This window comes from Ceratotherium simum, chromosome 8 (assembly GCF_057802395.1).
Source record: "Ceratotherium simum simum isolate JZ-2026a chromosome 8, ASM5780239v1, whole genome shotgun sequence".
NCBI lineage: Eukaryota > Metazoa > Chordata > Mammalia > Perissodactyla > Rhinocerotidae > Ceratotherium > Ceratotherium simum.
Window position 1 is genome coordinate 9,953,586 of NC_141907.1, and position 19,232 is coordinate 9,972,817.

Sequence of the window (19,232 nt, forward strand, 5' to 3'; positions counted from 1 at the left end):
ATTTCTCATGTAATTTCAGGAGATTTATATACCTTGTGAAGCTCATCCTTGGATCTCCTTGGGCCATGGATGGCTTTCCAAGGGAATAACTCAGGTAATTCCCGAGTGGGCTCTATATTTAATGGATAAATCAAATTAGAGTTTAATTATTTGAAATTCAGTAGTTTTTTTAAGAGGACTCAATTTGTTGTTGTTGTTGTTTTACATCATATTAAGGCTTAAAGTAAGTTCTGTATGAACAAATTGGATATTAGGATTAAAAATCAGAAATTTTCCTTAAGGATTAGTAGGGTAGGACCTGGGCAGTGTCACTCAGATTAACACCTGAAAATAACTAGATTTGACTGTTCTAAATCTAACTGTGATTCAATCTTCCTATACAAATTTAGGAAAACAAACTTTTCATTTTTGTTTTCCCAATTTTAGCATGCCCTATATAGTCTAACTATACTTCGTGTCTTTGATACATAAACAATGATAAATAACTGATATCAGTAACTAATATTTATTGTGCTCTTACTCTATATCAACTGCAGGCTGATGAATTTATGTGTTATATCCCTTCACAACAGTATAAGTTGGGGTATATTATATAAATTCTTACAGTTAAAAGAATAGAATCCCACAGAGGTTTAAACATTTCCCAAGGTCATCAGCTAGGGTAGTGGTTCTCTTACCAGGACAATTACCGGCTGTCCCACCTCACCCCACCCCCAAGCTAGGAGGTATTTGGCAATGTCTGGAGGCCTTTTTAATCATCATAAATGGGAAGGTGCATTTACATCTAGTAGGTAAAGGCCAGGAATGCCACTAAACATCCTACAGTGTACAGGACAGAATGCCCCCCAACAAAGAATTATTTGGCCCAAAATGTCCATAATGCTGAGATTGGGAAACCTTAAACTAGTAAGTGAGGATTCAAGCCTAAAGAATATGATTCCAGAGTTCACATTTAATATTTCCTTTCAAAATACATGTTTAATATTACATATTTTATCAAAATACTAATGATAATTATCATTTTGAAAAATGTTATGCTCACTTGACAGTTTATAACTCACAATTTGTAAGGTCTAAGATAAGGACTGAGTAATCCTGGGTAGACTGTGGCAAAATCATTGACATATATGTACCACGGGAGTTGGTGAGAAAGATGGAGCCTACCTAAGAGAATTTCAGTGGCCAAGTCCAACCTAACAGGGCATCAATACTTAAATAAGTATTTCGAGGAACGTAGTTGGGTCACATTTTACTGAAGGAGGTACTTTGTAGAGATTGATAGAACTAAAATTGAGTAAACCTGTGTGCTTAATATTAAACCATTTTTCCCAATCTTTTGTACAATGAGCTGAGTTGGTACAATTATTAAAGTTGTAACTCCAGGTCTGCACCCAAAAAGATGTTACCCAGGTTGGCACGGGCTTTAGCTAAGTACAAGTCATCAGCTCCATGCTGTGCCCTGGGCAGAGAGCAAGCTGCAGCCTCCTATCCTGGTCCACCATTCCTCTGGTAGGCACCAGGCATGCCCTCTGAGGCCAGTAGAGAAATCACGACTTTGTGGAGACAGAGCAGACTAGAACAGAGCAGTCTTTTACTGTGGTGCAGTGGGACAACCTTTGGACTGGGGCTGACTTCTATAGCTGCAATCTTTGATAGCCTCTAATCAGAAAAGGAAATGGTGATGGTACTAGCAATTGCCTGTACTCAGTCAGTCATGGACCCAGACCCCTCTCAGCCTTTGCAATAAGCCAGTAGAGAATTAGGGTATAGAAATTAATGCTTGTCCTTTGTGCCAGATATTCAGTTTACATTCATTTCACAAGTATTTCATGAGCATTTGGTGTTAATTGTACAATTTTTCACAGTCCACACACCGGTGAAACTAAGAAGGATACAAGATGTATTATTATGCTCTTGGAACTTTCACTCTAATTAGAAAAATAACCAATGAGACTGTTAAGAATAATGAATGTGCTATTTATTTACTCACTAGACATTTAAAAAATATCTACTATGTGCAAAGTACTGTGCCAGATGCAAAAGGAAAACATAGCTGAATATATGAGCCCTCTCCTCAAAAAGCTCATAATGTAGTGCAAGAAGCAGACAGATGGTATGGTGAGAAGAGAAAATAAAAGAATGGAAAAGGGAAGGAATTCAGATATAAATACGGGCTCTGACTTTCCCTTGTTGGAACCTTAGGAAAGTTATTGAATGCTCGAGAGCTTGATTTCCTCATCTGTGAAAGAGGAACAATTACATCTACTTTACGGAAAACATTTAAAGAAGTGCTATAATAAAAGGATGATCACGGGTGTTCATTTGCTTTCAGGTCCAGAGATGCCCACAAGAGATACCCCTGACTCCTGTGCCAGCCCTAAAGAAGCCAATGCTGGGTAAGCTCCTCCCATTCTCCCCATCAGGGATGCTCCAACCCAGAAGAACCAATGAGACCCAGACCTTGAGATTGGAGACTAGAAGAAAATGAAAAAGTGGTTTGATCCAACCACCAGATAGTCAAAAGACATACAAAGACAGATGCAAAATATGGGGAACTCACTCTCTCAGAGTGCCCCCGTGTGTTCCTTAGGTGATGCACTTTAACAATACGTCTTAGGCTGATAGAACATTGACAGTGAACACTGACTTCTTGTTTTTTAATCTTCAATCCTGGCCATGCATCATTATCACCTCTGGAGTTTGTCTATAAATGCAGAAGCCAAGGTCCCCGCTCCAGATCAACGAGCCAGAATCTCTGGAGACAGAGCCTGGAAAGCTGTATATTTAGGAAGCAATTCAGGTGATTCTGAAGCAAAGCCAGGTGTAGAAGTCACAGCAGGAGAGTCTCATGGGGTTAAGGGAAGAAAAACAAAAACTTTTCACTTCTGGTTTAGGCTCTTCAACATGCAAAAATGACTCTAAGAGGATTTGAGCTCATACAGGAGAAGGCAAATCCTTTCTTTGACTATATGATTATTAATCTATCCATCTACCTGGATAGCATAACACACTATCCCTCCCTCCAGTGTGTCCTATCTCTGAGAACAGCACTGTCTTTTCTTCTTTCATAACTTCTACACCCACTCACACATCAAATCCTGTCCCTTCAAATTTTCTTAATGTTTCTCAATGTTTCTCATTTTCTTTGCTCCATTTATACTTCTTAGTTCAAACCTTCATCACCTCTTATTATCTAATTTTGGAAACCAGTTTTACTTATTTGCATAAAAAGAAAAGATTAAATATTAAGGTGAAAGAAGGAAAGAGAAAGATAGGAGCTAGAATGTAAAGCAACTACTACACATAACCTTTATGCTGGGGTCTTCATGCATTACCTAATTTTTATTCTCCCAACAGCCTCATGAGTTTAGTTGTCACCTCAGACCCCTCTATAGAGGAGAAGGTGAGATAGTCAATGATTATTTCCAATGTCACACAGCTAATAAATTGTCAAGAAAGTTCTTAAATCCAATGCCCTTCCTACAGCCAAAAGCACTTCAAAGAGTTTCACAATCATTGGCAGTTCGTCTTTCCTAATGGCTGATCTACATTCCAACAGCTTTACGTAAATCTCTTTTCATTGTTTTCTTTGCCTGCTGGACACAGAGACCAACTGTTCCCTGTCACTCATCTATTACACTTTCATACACTTGAAGCCTGAGAACCTCCTCTAATTTTCTAATTAATCAATCACTCTTTCATACACTGAATTCAGTTTCCATTGATGGAGCAGCCACAGATTACTGGCACAATCCTTGGCACTGGGGAGAGGGGGTCAGGAGGGAGGGAGATGACAAGTTCACTGCCACTGGGACACTTGAATCCAGTAGAAGCATGACAAATGACAACCAGGCAAGCCAGTTAAGTGCATTCTCTGAAGTCAAGTCATGAAATAAATAGGAAGGCTGTGTGTGAAATGAGGCAATAGTCCAACAGCCCTCTTACACAGCTGGGCAACCTCTTAGAGAAATAAACAGCATCCTTTTAACCATCCAGACAGGCTCATGGTTGAGCCTATTTATCTGTATCATCTACAAACAATATTTAACTTAATCTAAGGCAGAACAGGAGCACAAACATTGAGGTCTGGGTCTGTAACCATTCCTCCAGTACTGCAATGTTTATGGGAACATTCAAGGCCAAGAAAGAATGTGTGAGTCCTCAGCAGACATTGCCATCTTTGCTTGATGCCAGGTTCTCACTTATTCATATAGCATGTGCTTCAGAAGACCTACATTATCCAGCTGTCCTTCAGAGGGGTGGGGTGGGGAGTGTCAAGTCAAGGGTTTGTGGTTCTGGGCTGCGCTGTGCTTCTCACTAGTTGTGTAGCATTAGAAGAGCCACTTAGATCACTCAGTCTCAGTTTGGTCAAAAGTCCAAAAAGGGACTTGGGCTAGATTTCTCTAAAGGGCTCTTCCAGCTTCACAGCTCAAGAGTTTCATATGAATGAGGAGTTCTAAGAAAGAAAATGGGATCAATGCTTCTTACCTGAGGAGATGCAGAAGTAGTCTGTGTGGAAAATCTCTATGTCACCTGTGTGTGTGGGATTGCCATTGTCCAGCAATGCCAGCCAGGAGTGTATTAGTGCTCAGTATTTTTCCTCATCCTACATGTGTATTGTGTACATATTCCCACTGACCTACCTGCTAAAGATCTCTTGTATGATTGGCACACCAACATTCCCAGGTATCATACTGAGTGTGTGTGTGGGGGGGGGCGGGGGGCGGGTATCAGGTGGCTCTATGCCAAAACAGGAGCCATAGAGTCTTCCTCTGAGATGCCAAGGGGAAATTTCAAGATAGGGGCCAAGAACGAGGCAACTTGAATGACTTCCCCAAATAGATGTGGGCCTTCACAGGCATGGGGGATACCTGTTGTTTTTGCCTTCCCACCATTCATACCCTCTTCCTCCAATAATAACAGCTTCCTTTTTCTTTGAAAACAATTTCTCCCCTATACTCAGTACATATAGTTTTGGAGTTGACATGGGAGTCAGGCCTCAACTAACCACATGATCTATCCCCTGAATACAGTAACTGTGTCAGCGATGGGTGCATGACTTACCTGAGGCTAGTAAGAATCAACTCAAGACTGAAGGGAGAATTCTTCTCCTAAGATTACCCACAGCAAGGATGATGTAAGCCTGGAGCTATCATGAGCTACCACAAAGAACATAAAAAAAAAAAGCCAAAGCAAAGGAAAGTAGAGCTCAGAGGAGAAGAAAATGAATCCTGATGATATGACTGAGTCCTTTGATTCAGCCGTGCCTGAAACTGTTTTTCATTTATGCAACCAGGGAAGTCCCCTTTCTGTTTAAGCCAGCTGTCATTGGGTTTTTGCTACTTGACCAGAAGATCCATGACTTATACATTGAATGCAAGCAGAGGGCCTTGCATTTGCTTCCTAAAAAATTTCCATAAGTGGTTTGACAAATTTGATAATTTCTAAGACAGCTTCCAGTTCTATCATTCCGTGGTATTTTTTAAACAAATATGTCCAAGAAAAGCAACATAGCAGAAAGAGCAAGAACTGTGAAATCAGACTGACCTGAGTTTGAATCCCAACTTATCCACTGCCTCATTCCAAAAGCCTAGTTACTTTGCCTCTATGAGCTTGTGACTTTCTGTAAAATGGGGAGTAATAATATGTACTTTGAAGAATGTCTTTCCAGGATTAAATTAAAACACTGAGTAGTAAACACATCGCCTACCACATAATATGCAGTCGATGGATGACAATTGACATTATTTCATTAGTTCATGGAATCAGAAGCCACGTCTAGTACTGTCTAATGTGAATGTAATAATGGTACTTCCTTACAACCTCAAAGCTCAGTATAGTTTACAAAATATTTTCTTACCTATTAGCTCATTCCTCCCACTCCCTAATCCTCAGATGTAGTGAAATTTGGTATGATAACTCCCACTTTAAAGAAGAAGAAAACAAAGTCTTGCAGCCTGTGAGAAGCAGAGTTAAGACCAAAGTCACAGCCATTTGACCTCAAGCTCAGAGCTCTAACTTTCCCAAGGCCTCACAGGCCTGATGCCCAGAACATGCACCATCTCTCAGAGTCTGCGCTGATTGTGAGTTGTGTACATCACAAAGGTCATAGAGTGATGAAGTTAGAAAAGTCAGTGGAAATTCCAACTTCCACCCCTTGAAAACTTCCACTAATATCATAGTTAAAAGCGTAGAATAAGAGGTGAGAAAGATTGGGGTTAGAATGCACCAATTTTGGGTTTTGTGACCACAACCAAGTAAAAAAGTCTTGCAAAGCTGCAGTTTTCTTATCTGTATTATAGGGGGTCATACGATTGCCCACCTTTCTTGCTTATAAAGAGAATTAAAAGGGCACATGTTATAAAGCAATTAACATAATGCCTGTCACATGGAAACCTCTCTGTGAATGGCATAAATTATCAAATTACTTATTGTTGTGATTATTATCATTATAAACCCACGATTCTGAACCACCAGTGCTTTCTCCACTCCTTACTATCTCTCTATACTATAAACTTTAAAATATATATATGCCACTGAGGCTGCAGTCTGTGTCTCTGTTGTCTTTGTACCCTCAAATCAATTCATATTTCTTGAATGTCACAATTAATGAATGACTACAATGCTAAGGCATTCATTTGAAGTATTATCCTAAGGGAATAATTACCTTTGAGTTCTTATGTGGACTCCTCTCTCTTCCCACCAGGAAGATTCCAAAAGTTGATGAAGGTGAAAAAGGTTGAATCACACATTCCTGTTCCTTCAATCATTTTTTCTTTTTGTGGCTTTTTTTTTTTTTCCTCTCTATGTTTACCCCTCGTGCCTTCACACACCTGCTTCAGACCCAGCTGGCAGTCAGGGATGGAGGTGCTGGGTGTGGGCCCCATTAGGAAGGATTTGGGCTTTATCCTTTGCTTGTGTTCTCCACTTGTGATTTGTATTAAATTCACTTTGGGACACACGCTACAAGGCACAAGAAGCCTTTTTGATTGAACAGTGAAAACAGCCTATTAGAAATGTGAAATCATAATTTCTGGAGGTTTGGGGACTTAAAAAAAATGTGGACAGCTGTTGGCTAAAGAACTGAGGAATGTTTAAGTCAGGAAAATATCCTAGGTAATGGAGCCAGAGAGCCTAAATCAGTGGTAAATACTGCTAAGCCATCATTACACACTAAATAGTTATTAGTCATCTCTCTGTTTTTAACGGAAAGCTTAAGGGTCTGAAGTCCCAAGCTTAGACTCCATTCTCTCTAACAAATAAAAAATCCCATCCCCTCCAATAACAGAAATCTGCCAAGAGAACATTAAAGGTCAAGTTAAACCCACAAAAGCAAAGCAATGCCGATTTCAAAGACCCCGAATGGAAAAATGCAATTAAAAGTCACTGGTTCATTCTGAGCAGGAGAAAAGATTGAGAGCTTGATTTAAGGTTAGGAGCCCAAGGGGCAATGGCAAAGGGAAGCAGGAACCCCAAGCCAAACCATAAGCAAAGTGGCCTGGAAACTCTCAAACTTGGTGGGAGCCTTTCTTTTTCCGGCCCCCTCTTGGGCGAGTGGGTCACAGTGCAGTTGGAACATTGAGTTGCCCCCGTAGGACCTATATTGGGAACCTCGCCTCCAATAGATAGGTCTGGGCTACAGACCTGGCTCTCTCCCAACTCCACAGTGATTTTCCTGTATTACCCTACACAAGTCATTCACCCTGCCCTGCCCTAGTTTTACCTAATTACAAAATAATTTCTTCTAATGAGGCCAAGTTTACCAGTAAGCCTGCATTTTGTGGTTTGAGGGATGCCAAGAAGACACCACTGGGACTATAGGCCCAGCTCCATAATGTTCACATCACCCCATTATACTTTTTTACCAATGCCTGAAATACCACCATTCATGAATATATTTAATCTAAAAACAGTTTTTGAGTGCCTACTTCACGCTAGACATTGTACTAGGCACTGGGTACACAGAAGTGAGTCAAATAAACATGGATCCTACGCACAGTCTAGTTGGAAGAAACGATCTGAATTAAACAAGTAAATGCATACTTACATACATGCAAATTGATAGTCCCCTGAAAAGTTAGTGAACAAAGTCCCCAGGAAAGATGAGAAGTCTAAGTATAAGTTAAGGTCTTTAGCAAAGCCACTGAGAATGTGATTTTTAAGCTGAGACTTGAAATGCACTATAAAGATCCAGGAACATATTATTCTAGGTAAAAGACCAGCATGTGCTAGCCTCTAAGCTGGAAAGGAACTTGATGTGTTCTGGAATTGAAAGGGAAAGGATGTGGATGGAGCACAGTATGTGAGATGTAAAGGAGCTGAGATGAGCGTAAGTGGTAGCTGAAGAGAGGTCAAACGGGGCTTGGTAGGCCACAATAAAGCAACTGCATGTTGGCCAGTACATAATGTAAAGCCATCAAAGTTACTAAGCAAGAGGGTGACATCATCTCTCTCACTATTCAAATAACTGTGGCGTCAGTGAGGTGAACAGAATGTTCGAAGCCACAAGAGGAAGCAGGAAAACCAGGTAAAAAGTTTGCTCCCCTCTCTAGATTGTAAGCTCCATGAGTGCAAAGATTGGTGTGTTTTATTCACTAAAATTGCTCTGGTTCTTAGAACAAGAGTTCTTCCATGAAGTTAGTGAACCAGCTCTGATAGAGAATAAAGACAGAGCCTTACTTAGGGTCAACAAGAGAAATCATGTGTGTGGCACTTAAGAGGAGCTCTATCAATAAATATTTATTGAATGAGTGAAGACTTCTTCACTCCAGAAAAAAATATTACGGCAGTTTGGATGTACTGGTGGAAGTTTGTTTTACAGCATTACTGTGGCCATTGCTGGGTGAGGCAGGAATCATAAAATTCAAGGGAAAATCATGACTTCATTTTTGAAATATCAAACTTGAGTGAGGCTCTGAAATACTCAAGTAGGGATATCAAATAGCCAATTGACTGTACAATTCCATAAATGTACAGATGAAGTCTCAGCTCAAGGTAAACCTTTTGGAGTCACCACCATAAAGCTTATATTTAAAACCAAGAGTATGGATGAGATCATCCAGGGGGAATGTGTAGAAAGAAAGGTAAAAATGTGTTCATTTCCCAACCATGGGGTCCTTCAACGTTTAGAGGTCACGAGAAGGAGATTTCAAAGCAGACCGACAAGTAGGGACCAGATTGGTGATAGGAAAACAGGAGTGCATGAGAGCACAGCATCCAAGAGAGGAGATTTTTAAAAAGAAGTAGAGAATGGTCCACTGTGTCAAACACTAATATAAGACTGTATTAATCTCCTATTGCTGCTGTAAATTACCACAAACTTGGTGGCTTAAAACAACAAAAATTTATTATCTCATAGTTTTGGAGATCAAAAGTCTGAAATGGGTCCTATTGAGCTCAAGTGTCAGTAAAATTATATTCCTTCTGGTGGCTGCAGGGAAGAATCAGTTTCCTAGCCTTTCCTGGCTTCCAGATGCCACTCATAGTCTTTGACTCATGGCTTCTTCTTCTATTTTCAAATCTCTCTTGGACTCAGACATTGACTTTCCTGCTTCCCTCTTGGACTTAGAAGGATCCTTATGATTACATTGGGCCCACTAGGATACTCTAAGATAATTTCCCCAGCTCAAACTCAGCAAATTAGCAACGTCAGTTCCATCTACAACCTTAATGTCCCCCTTGCCCCACGCAACACAACATATTCACAGAGGCCGGGGATTAAGAAACAGGAAGCTTTAGGAAACCATTATTCTGCATACCACAGACACTAAGTAGAATGAGCTTTGCTTTTTGAGAAAATAGATAAATGTTTCTGGAAGAGGTTTGGGCTTCTCGTGTGTTAATTAGTTCCCCAGAATATTAAAAGAATATCTCCCTCATACACAAAATTATATGAGAAACATTCGAGGAATCAGAGAAACAGATCTAACCATAAAGAAAATCCCCTTCAGCTACTTATTTTAGAGTTTCCAACCATGTGAGGGAAAAAAAGAGCACAGAACAAAAAATCAAGATGGACAAAAAGAATACCAGATAAACAGAGATAATCCACAGAATATGAGAAATGTCAAAATGATTCTAATGCGGATTCCAAGAGATATTTGAGAAAAGATCATATCAATAAGATAAGCATAGGTTGATGTAAAAAGATTAATCAAGGGACAAGAAAGTATTCATAGAAATTTAAAATACGATGGCTGAAATTTAAAAAATACATATTTAATAGTATGGTTTGAGGAAGATACCCCAGAGCACAAAACATAAACAAAGAAAAGGAAAATAATATAAGATAAAAGCAAAGTCTTAAAGGATCAACCCAGAAGACCCATATTCCATTTAAAAGAGTTCTAGAAGAAAAGAAGAGAGACAATGAAGGAGAATAAAAAATCAAAAAATACTGCAAGACAGCAGGGCAATGGCAATAATGTTTTAAGGAAAAAATGTTATTTTGAACTCAGAATTCCATACCTACTCAAAATACTAAGTGTGAGAGTAAAATGAAGAAATTTCTAGACATGAAAGGATTCAGAACATTTGTCTTCATGTAGCCTTCTGAGAGAAAAAAAAATCTTGATTATGTATTCCAACAAAACAAAAGAAGATACAAAAAGAAGAAGCCAAGGGACTGACTCAGGACTGTTGGTAGAGGTTGTGTTCTCCACCTCTTCCCAGGCAAACAGTGGATCCAATTCCTGGCATTCCTCCATCTAGATGGGTCACATAACTGTTCTTGTCAAGGGAACATGATGACGTCACGTGTGCCATTTCTAGCCCAAAGAAATTAAAAGCACGTGTGCCTTCCCCATCACCAATCTTTGCCTGCCACTGGCTGATTGCAGAGGAGATCAAGATCCAGAAGATAGCTGAAACATCTGATGGGAATGTCCATTTCCAGAGTATCTGCATGAAGCAGAGCTCCTTTCTAGTCCTACTTGGGCTGGGATGTGAGTGAAAAATAGACATACAAAATTAAGCCTCTGAAATTTGGATATGTTGCAGCATTAAACCTAACCTGATTAATATAAGAATAAAATGGGAAAAAAATTCGAGAAAAATAGCTCTGCAACAGGCATATAAAGCACAACGTCCAAATTTGAACAGAATTCAGAGCACTTTAATAGTTTTATCTTTAAGAAGAAAGTAGACTTTATTAAACAAAGAATATAATAAAAAGCCAGGAAATTCTATGGACATGGGAAGGAAATGTATGGTTCTTCTGTCAGCATGTGAAAGAAAGCAATTAGTAACACCAAGAAAAATTAAAGGATCTATATAAACATCATGGCTTAAGTATAAAGCCAACTAAAATGCAGCATGATATTGAGCAATCAGAATAGAAGAAAACAGAGTCTGCTTGAATTTAGTTCTGGAAGCACTCTCTGTCAATCCTAAATAACATACAATTACGTTTCCTTCCCTCTTAGTCCAATCCTACCACTTGGTTCTACGGCACCGTTACTTTTCTTTCATTGATGTTGTCATAATATTGTAAAGGCTAATTGTTTGCTTTCAAATTTTTAGAATCAACTTCAGAAAAGGAAAAAACAACTAAATATAATCATAAAACAGGATGTTAATGTTAAAACTCTGATACTGGATATGTAATGGCACAGCTGACACAACTTGGGAGATACGAGGAGGAGAGGAAGTCAAGAGTGTGTTGAGGCCTCATTTCCGCATTGCAAATGGTGCGGCATCAAAAAATACACTCTAAATTTGGTGGAACGAGAAACAGTTTTAATCATAACATTTAACAAAATTGGGGACCCAAAGTCCTAATTTTTCACAGCAAAGAGTCAACAAAGAAATATGTAACAATAAATTATTTAATATTACTTCAGTAACAATTACAAGAAATAAAAACATAAATAATCCTACTAAGGAGTGAGACTCTGGAAGAAAGGTAGTAGTGGGGAATGACGTTAATTTTTTACCTACTACTGACATTCAATTTTTCAAAGAGTGCATATATTACTTTTATTGTGCCATCAAGCAAGACTGTGAGAAAAGGAGGCAGAACAGGTGTGTTTAAGGGTGGGGGTGGATAAAGATTTCAGTTTAAACTTGTTGAGTTGTCTATTTGAAATCTTTAGATCAAACATGAGCATTTGCTCTAAGCTCTCTGGTGGTGGGATTATAGAAATACATTTAATAAACAATAGAAGGCTTTAATGTACTCACTTTGAAATTTGCATTTTTATTTTGGAAGGAATTTTGTGTTCAAAGGTTTTGTTTGTTCTCAAATGTATCCACTTCTTTTGACTTAGAGTTAAATTAGAGTAATTACGTTTAATAAAACACCAGCAATTTTTTCATTGCTCATCATAAAAATCTCTTTTTAATTCATGTTTCCCAGCGTCTTCTCAAGTGCTTACATTACTGAAATATTTTATAAAAAACATCAGAGTTCTTGGATTGGCAAATTTCCTACAGTTCCTTAAAGTCATGTGTCATGAACCTAGTTTGTCATTCAATTAATAGGCTCCTTCCTAAGCCTCCTTTTCATAAGCAGCGCAGCATGTGGCAATTCACTGGTCTTCTCCAAGGAAAAATGCACAACAGAGAGATGGAAATACATGTCCAGACTTTGGCAGAGATGGAGAGGTCAGGATTAAAGCAGTGCATTTGGTGGTGATTAAAGGTCTGATAATGCAAGCCATGGAAGTGGAATGAAATTGCCCAAGCAGAGAGTACAGGGAAATGAGATGAGAGGTAATGGCAAAAAGTCAGGCAATGCTCACACATGAAGATGCAGACTTAAGAAGAATAAAGCACGAAGATTAAGATGCAGTATGAAGGAATAAGAAGCAAATTCACTAGGGTATGAATTACTTGAAGGAAGAAACTGTCATGATTGACTTTTAATTCTCTAATCCTCTTCTCCCTGATCCCATTATAGACACTTCTCAAGTAGTTATTAGGTAAGATAGAAGAGGAAGAGTAGAGCCAAGAGAAAACAAGCATACTGAATAAACTGTCTCTATAAGGTAGGACTTTGTCACCTTAGCATCTAGCAATTTAGAGCTCCTTCTATGTAGTAAATGCTCAACAGAGGTGAAAGGTAATGAATAAATGAAGTACAGGCTGGGACGGGCACAAAGGAAAAGAGAGAAGAGGGATGATGGAAGAGAATTGTGATCTAAGATTAATTTAAGAGCTGCAAATTTATATTTCTGCTGCTAACCTCAAATCCAAAAATCATAATTATTTGCATTAGATGAAATAGCATACGCAATCACAAAGTGTCTCACAAATATGAGAGTCCAATATGGACACCCCCAAGCCCTCTTAGTTTCTAGGTCACAATTTTTTTTAAAGTTCCCCAAGGCACTTTGGAGTCTGTATCAGACAGTAACGTCCCTAGACAGAAATTGCTAGAAGTTCACCAATGTCTTAAGAAAACAACCCTACATGATGATGTTGAGCAGAAACAAGTAGGTCTGTTCTTCAGTTTAAGTGAAGGGCCTTAGAAGAAACACAAAGTCATTGTGTTCCTTATGTCATCCAATTGGACTTAATGAATTTTTAGCATGAACACAATCATTTCACCTCTTAGGTGCTAAAGCCTAGAGCATGCAGGCAAAAGCTGCTTTTTTCCTCCTAATTCTCTATCATAACCTATGAGTGTGGATCAGACTATATTAGTATCAGAAAAGCAGCAGAGCATCAATACTGTATTAACCACAAACCTACGTGGTGCATTTACTCTCCAGGAGAAATGGCCTGATTTCTGACCAGAGGTAGGGGTGAGGAGGAGCCCTTGCTGGTGAGAATTCATCAATCTCGGTCTCATCAAGATAAAGAGACTTCATTTCAGGTATGGGCCATTCCCAGCTAGAGAGAATTTTCATAGTCTGCATCCTTCTTTGGGCTCCCACCAGTTCTTGGAATCTATATCTATCTATATTTTTAGAGAGAGACGGAGAGCGAGATCACACTTACATCTTCCTCATTCTTCCAAACCCCAACCTCTCAATCCTTTTCTTGGGAGGATGGATGTCAAAGTATCATAGATTCTCATTACTTGCTGTTATGTTCTACAAAGTCACTACAAACACTGGATCAGTGAATACTGAGCCGTTGCTCCTAGGGGAAATATAGGGTTAGGTTCCTACAAATCTCTAGTCACAGCAGTTTCATCAACCAATCAATACATAATCTTGTTTTATATGTGTCTCAGTTTAAAGACATATTACTTAGTATATATTGTTAATTCATTAACGTTGAACTCAGGGCACACAGCACTATAACTCATGCCTTCATGAAGCTTACTTAATACACGTATTTTCTCTGTCAGCCACATCACAGTCTTCTTGCTCTTAGGAACACTAGACAGTACTTCAGCACTGGGCTTGGGGGCCATTTAAACAGCTTAAGCAGTGCCCCAAAAAAAGCACAAAAATGCAAAAACATGGCACTAAATAGAATGTGCATAGGACACCTTTACAGTATGAGAGCTGAAACAGGAAGGCAGAGCATTGCCTTTTTTCACCTCAATTGGAAACGCCTGTGACAAGCGACTCAAATTTTTCACCACTCTGCATATATTCACAAATGACTGTGAAAGCACTGTATTGATTTTGATGTTACAATAAATTTTAGCAACAGGTCAATTTGTAAATACCGAATCCATGAATAATAAGAATCAATTGTAATTACAAAAAAAAGAGAGCTAATATCTATTGTTCAAACACTGCATACAAAGCACTATTCTATAGTCTTTAGGTATTTACCACAGTTAATCCTCGCCAGGACCCACTGAGGTAAGTACAATCCCCATCCCCATATTACAGGTAAGGAAACTGTAGACTGAGAGACTAAAGTGCCTTGCTGCTCAGGAGTGGTCAATCTCCAGCCACGTGACTCAGAATCCACACTCTCAGCCACATCCCCAGATGCAGAACAAGTCCACAGGTCTTTTTCTCACCCCAGGCCAGCCATCAATCTGCTTTCCTAAGTAAGATAATCACATTCCTGAACTTGAATTAATTTGAACACTCCCTGAGGGGACAGAATGAAGCTATACTCACTTTTTGTTTTAAATGGCAATTATTTCTTTCTTCTTGCCAAATACAGATGACAGTTACTATGTGCAAGGCACTGCCACCCAGGGGGCAGTTACCAGGCACGTGAGTAACCAGAAGCTGCAAAAGTGATGAAGGCTGCTGACTCTGAGACCCCCGTGGCCCTTATATATCCTATTAAAGAGATTCAATTCAAGTTTAATTAAGTGCATTTGCCAGTTTTACATCCCTGAGCACACAGAGATCTCTATACCTTAGTGGTCATGTCAGTCCAATGAGGGGGGACCGCCCTGCCCGGCTCTGTGGTAGCATGATGGAAGGGGTGGCATAGAGCTGGTGTGACTACCCCTGCCCATGTTGACCATGTCCTCACCATCATTTGATGTCTGCCCCACTCTCCTCCCTGCCCCGGCCCTGCCACAGCTCTGTATATGGGACAAATATGATTATTCCATATCCCAAGAGAGGAAATGAACATTCAGAGAAATTTTGATATGACTGGTAAAGAACAAAGGTTAGTCTAAAGGTGAGCCTGACCTTGTATTTGTGAATGTGCAATGATTACAAAGGGATTTTGCATTTAATCCTTACAACATCCCTGCAGACAAGGCATTACTCTCTTCATTTTGCAGACTAAGACACTAAGGCTTGCAGAGGGTCAATGATTTCCCTCTAATCATAGGACTGATAAGCAAGAGAGCTAGAACTGGAAGCACATTTTCTGTCTCTGAGTCCAGCGCTCTTCTTGCTGCCTCTGGACAGGTCAAGAAAAGAAGCAGAGCATCCCAGGCAGGAAGCAAAGCACAAGAAAAGGCACACAGGCCCGAGGCACTGCCACCACCCACAACTGCTGATTGCTCTCCACTCCCTTGGCAGATATTGATTGACCCCTGCAACATGCCAGGACATAATACAGCAGTGGACAAAATAGACATAGCTTCTGGTGCCATAGAGAGACACACTGAGCAAGTCACTCAAAGTGAGATGAGAGGAGCAAGGAGAAATGCAAGTATTAGGAGAGCAGCTAACAGGAAGCCCTCATCCTGCCAGGGAGTCCAGGAAATGCTCACTGAAGAATGACGTTGTGGCTGATATCCAAAAGGGGTGGCAGGAAGCAGCTGCTAGGCAGAAGGAAGGACAGGTACAAAAGCCCAAAGGTAGGAAAGATTTTGGAAAATCTGAGAAGCTAAGAGTCCAGAGAGGTGAAAGAAGCATAAAGAGGAGGGGGCAGAGGACATGAGATGGGATTGGGATGATAGAGCCAGATGTTACAGGGCCTGCTACTTCAAGGACCCAAAGAACTCAATACAGTGGGCCAGCCCATGGGCCTCTCAGCTGTCGGGGTCCCTTGTTGGGGGAGGAAGGCAAGCCCATTAAGCTCTTTAATCTCTCCCCTCTAGGTCATTTCCTCCAGCTATGAATGAATCATACAGTTTCCTTCTCCCCATCCACATGGCCTGGGTACCGAGGCTTGGAACAGGGGTCTGTTTTCCAGGTGCAGTCTCACCAGTGCCATATAAAGGGGGATTATTCCCCTTCCTGCAGCTTGACTCCTCACACAGGCCAGCCGCAGCAGGGTCGGCTTTCCTCACAGCCAGATCACGTTACAAGCTAATATCTAATTTGTAAATTCTACATCACACCTCGGTTTCACAGCATTGTGGCTTCCAAGTGAACATTCACTTCTTCCTCTGTCGAAATTAGTTGAGTGCCCTACAATGAGAGAAGGAGAACAGAATGTACAAATAGTCAAATAAAATGGAGAGGCCCTGAATTGCTATCTGACCACAAGGATGTAACTTCATCCCTTAGTTAACAATCTGTAAAATGGGGCCTTAATTCTTTCTGCCATTACAGAGCTGCATATAGTCCAAAATAAAGTGGAAAGTTTAATAGACTGGAATTTATGTTCTAATGCCAGCTTTTCCACTAACCATCTCTCCTGTCTTTAGTTTCCCCATCTGAAACATAAACAGAAGAAAATATATAGACGTTAAGGTCCCCTTTAAATATAGTATTCTTTGTGGTGCTAATCAGTGGCTAAAATATTATTGGTAGAATTTTCAAATTCTGAGAGTTAGTATCACTGTAGTTATATTGCTATATTTTTTAAGTGCCAAATGTACTAAGACTTTTTGGAGTTGGAGGTAGAGGATAGGTAAGGGTAAACGATCTTTTGGTAGAGTAGCATAATGATCCCAATTCTCCCCACCTCCATATCTGTGCCATGTAACTTAATAGTATGTCCCACTATGGCCTTGCTTTGGGACAAAGTGATATTGGTGAGTATGATACAAGCAAACTCAAAAAAATTCTTGTACTATTAGGGTTGCTTCTCTTGCCCTCTGCTATAGCTGTGCAAAAGACATGCCCAGGCTATCCCCCTGGCCCCAGAAGAGGATGAGGGACATGTGGAACAAAGCCAACCTGTAGACACATGAGCAAACCCAGCCAAACTGCAGCCTCATGAATGAGCCCAGCCAAGCCCTGCCAAGCCCTTCCTAGATGATCTGATCCTTGTTGATGAGCTAGAAATAAATATTTATTGTCATATGTCACTGAGATTTGGGGCAATTTGTTACACAGCATTATTTTAGCAGCTGATACAAATCTGAACCTAAGTACTTTGTAATTTCTTTAGTCTACAGAAAAAAGTAATCTCCAACTTGTCTCTGTGCCTCATATTTCTATATCTTCATCTGTCCTCCATCTTCCTTTCTGTCTCAGATAAAGGCATGTCCCTCCTCTAAGCCAACACTAACCCTACCTTCTCTGTCGCAGTTGTCTCCCTTCTAACCTCCTCCCTGACATCACTCCATCTGTCATCCCATCCCTTGGAAGGGTTAATCAACCTTGACATCTCTAAGAGTGACTTTTCTTAGAGAGGTAGATTTAAGAGAAGCCCTCATTGTCTGGAAGCAATTGTCTGGAACAATCCATCTTGTTTTGGGGATTTAAAAGAAGAGTGCCCATCCTCTGGGAGTCCCCAGATAAAAAAAAAAACAAAAGAGGGATAAGCATTCTAGACATGATCTTAACCAGCTCTACTGAAGGCAGCTCACACCCTGGGAAGTGGTCCAATAAGAGGACTGAGACAAAGAGCTGCATCGGGCGGGTGGAGGTGTGGTGGCAATGAGGACACTCCTTAGTGAGGCTTAGCATGGAGGGAAGATCAGAGTTTTCCCTTAGAAATCATCACAGCCTGTACAGGAATGTGCCCACACTCATCAGCCTAGGCTAGTACAAAGACAAAAGCCTGAAATATGGTGGTGAAATTTGAGATATGGTCCAGAGATTCGAGCCCACTGCACTTGCAGTTAGCATCTAGAGATTCAACTCAATGGAAAGAATTTAGCCCCTTGGTAGCTCTTTTACGATAATTGTTATTGACTCTTAGTCTGAAACAATCTAAACCATAAAATTAAGTGTATTCATTTATATTTTTGATATTGAAATTTTAAATTTACTTTTCAGAAATGTTAAACACACTTCTAGAACTTTCTTCAAATAATTTTTAACTTGGTTTTTCCTTAGTTTGGGCCCAGGACTAGAGACTAGATCTTTGTATCCTTTGTTTTTTTGTTTTTTTTTTTTAATTTTTTATTTATTTTTTCCCCCAAAGCCCCAGTAGATAGTTGTATGTCATAGTTGCACATCCTTCTAGTTGCTGTATGTGGGACAAGGCCTCAGCATGGCCGGACAAGCAGTGCGTCGGTGCGCGCCCAGGATCTGAACCCAGGCCGCCAGCAGCAGAGCATGCGCACCTAACCGCTAAGCCACGGGGCCAGCCCTGTATCCCGCCTTTAATCCTCCTTTTGTATAGGAAACCCTACTTCAAAGGAATTGGAAGTAAAAGTAATAGTTTAAAAGGGAGATATAAATATCCTATGGGAGGTGACAGTCACATAAACATTAGGTGATGTTTATAACATATAACATATATTATATATGATTTATAACAGTAAGCATTCAGTAGATGTGCATTAAAATGTAAATGCACTTAAATAAAAGGATTTCTAAAGTCTAGCATTAATAAATTATAAACTCCATCAGATAAGACACCTTGTCACTTATAACTATTTACTCGTCACTTCTCAGGGTGTGTTCAGATATTTGTGGAATAGAAGAATGGACGGATGATGAATGGATGAAATAGATTTATATATATATATATGATATCCACTATGTGCCAGATATGCTTCTAAGCTG

The 19,232-nt window shown here is 39.9% G+C and overlaps 1 long non-coding RNA gene across 1 annotated transcript in view; it reads right to left on the minus strand.

Moving 5' to 3' along the window:
- Positions 1-15,397: 15,397 nt before the first annotated feature.
- LOC147916386 (uncharacterized) overlaps positions 15,398-19,232 on the minus strand; it is a 28,515-nt gene continuing 24,680 nt past the window's right edge. The window contains exon 3 of the long non-coding RNA XR_015552858.1: positions 15,398-16,736. This is a non-coding gene — a long non-coding RNA (uncharacterized LOC147916386). The remainder of the gene's footprint in view (positions 16,737-19,232) is intronic.